This window comes from Cyprinodon variegatus, unplaced genomic scaffold, assembly GCF_000732505.1.
Source record: "Cyprinodon variegatus isolate N-32 unplaced genomic scaffold, C_variegatus-1.0 Scaffold534, whole genome shotgun sequence".
In the NCBI taxonomy this organism is placed as follows: Eukaryota; Metazoa; Chordata; class Actinopteri; order Cyprinodontiformes; family Cyprinodontidae; genus Cyprinodon; species Cyprinodon variegatus.
Window position 1 is genome coordinate 541,315 of NW_015150987.1, and position 2,527 is coordinate 543,841.

Genomic DNA, 2,527 nt, shown 5'->3' on the forward strand with positions numbered 1-2,527 from the left:
TTTCTATATATAACTTACTGCAAAAATTTATTAGATATTCTTCAAATGCACGGTATTTATATTTGTAAAAACACTGTTCATCACATTACATTTCATGTACATTATTTTGCTTATTTATTTTTTAAATTGTTACTTACTTTGTTATTTTCATACACTTTTTAAGGTTCACATTTCTGTGACAATTTGCTGTAATTTGCTCTCCTAACCTGCTGGTTTTAGCAGGTTGACCTCCCCAAGATGGCGGCCGTAATTTCGGCGCGACCGTCAATGGTGGGGTCTACTCTTATGGTTGCAAACGTCATCATGTCTGAACCAATGAGAAAAGCTGCCGCCGCCATAGTTCTTCCCAGATAGCGTCCCGCCCTGATGACCGACTGACAGCCGAGTGGCGGGAGTGGTTCGGTTCGGATCTTCGGCAGCAGGTAAACTTTTCTCGGTTGTGTTTTACTCTTAACTTGTCAGAACTATGTTTGGTTTTGGTTCTTCCTGGGGTCTGAGAAGTTATCGGTGATCACTGAAGCTAACGGCAGAGCTAACAGCTAATTGCTTCCTACCGATTAAGTTAACGGCTGTTTAAATTGCTAAACTGGGCTTCTGAGGGGTTACTACCCGTTTACTACCGGGTTAGTTCCCCGGGGATTCAGATGGGTCCAGTACCGTCAGAGTTGATCCACTGCGGGTCTGCAGAGCTAACTAACGGCTAACTATCAGCTAACTCAACGACTAGCAGGTTTAAGTTTCCGCGCGCCTCTTCGCGTGCACGTGATCAAATAGAGAAGATCCGTTAGAAACTGCTGTTGTGCACGCCCCTGAATCCGGTGCACGCGCTGCATGATAAGCTGCTCGTTAACATACAGTATAAGAGTCAGAATCTCCATTCAGATATCAGTGAATTTAACCGAATAAGCGGAGCTGATTAGCTAAACTGTGTTGGTTAGTATAAATTATTGCTAGGAACAAGTTATCAGTGGTTCGGTAATAGTTCGGCTGCAGTGTGGCTGTGCAGAACCAGAACCAGAACCAGAACCAGGTATAGCCTTCCTGCTGAAGTAACGCGGGATTCAGACTCCGTCTCGGTCCAACTCGGGGTAAGTTTAGCCTCTTTCAGTCAGAGCTGTTCTGCCCAGTTCTGGTAAACATCAATATTTTATTTGGCTGATCAGCTGGTCCCATTAAAACTCAATTTATGGACCTATTTCCCCCCTCTGTTTCCATGGTAACAGATGCTAGGAACTCTCAGAGCCCTAGAGTTAGTTGGTTCTGCCAGATTCTGTTGGTGTCGGGTTTGTTTTTGACCCATTAACCATTGAAACATATTTAAAAAGCAGTTATTGTTGTTGCCCATTTGGACTAAAATGATCAAGAGAAAAATGATAAGATATAAAGATTCTTATTTTGTTATTTTACTTAAATGCATAATTTCTTCTTACCAGCTACTTCAGATTCATTTACCTGATTGTGTTTTTTTTTCTCTGCTGTTTTATCATTCAAACACAATTAGTTTTTAATGTTGAAAACATCCAATCTAAATAGTTTACAAAAATGAAGGGGAAATAGGGATAATTGTGGGACTTTTATGGTCCTGTTAGGTAGGGCTGGGCGATATGGAAAAAAAACTATATCACGATATGGATTATTTTATATCACGATAACGATATATATCACGATATGCCACAACTGATGTTGCATTTTATGTTTTCATAGTCCCTCAGATGGACAGGGTTGAAAAAAATATTTCATTGCCTATTTTTTACCCATCATCTTGTTTCCTAATATGAGAATCCCAACCTCAAACCAAGAACACCAGTTATGCAATTTGCAGCCATGACAGTGAACAGTATAGAATCTTGGCTAAAAAAAGTTAAGATAAAATAAAAAAGTTTATCACGATAGAAAAAATAGAGGAGAAAGGTCACGATAGACATGTTTCTCTCGTCCTCACGATATATATCGCCATATCGCCCAGCTCTACTGTTAGGCTTATAAATTACATTAACGACTTTCTAATATTGACTGGAAAATAATGGTATTGTTGTCTTTGGGGTCATTACACCTTAAACCTGCTCTCCTTTTGAGATGAAGGCAGATGCTTCCGTTTGTCGGTTTGCACCGTATATATTTAATTTTCTCCCACACTGTCTACAAAACGAAAATTAATATAAAAGTTGTCTAAGTCTAAATTCTGGTGGGATCAGTGTGCAGGCGTATGGAAATCTGCCGTTCTGTCCACCATGCTGGGGTACACTTACAGGGGTCATGACCTTTTACAGCTAAAAAAAAAACTATTTCTGGCTCATTTTCATGGATTCAGCCTTAAAAGAAGAGTCCAGTCTCAAGGAATGATCAATGGATCATTATTTATACCTAAAACTAATACGATTGTGGTGATTTAATCAATTTAACATTAATCAGTAAAATATAAAAATCCTGAGTCTGGGAGCGGCCATCTTTCCCCAAATCTAGTAACCCCTCCCTCCTGCCATCTTCCAGCAGTGACGTCACGGTGCGGTATCGGTTGTTGATCAAG

The 2,527-nt window shown here is 39.9% G+C and overlaps 1 protein-coding gene across 2 annotated transcripts in view; it reads left to right on the forward strand.

Annotated features, from left to right (window-relative positions):
* Positions 1–329: 329 nt before the first annotated feature.
* dek (DEK proto-oncogene) overlaps positions 330–2,527 on the forward strand; it is a 15,006-nt gene continuing 12,808 nt past the window's right edge. The window contains exon 1 of one of the 2 annotated variants that reach the window (XM_015391265.1): positions 330–422. The gene's annotated coding sequence lies outside the window, so the exon portion shown is untranslated. Of the gene's footprint in view, positions 423–943; positions 1,089–2,527 lie in introns of those variants that run through there. The other variant, XM_015391266.1, reaches the window with a different exon arrangement.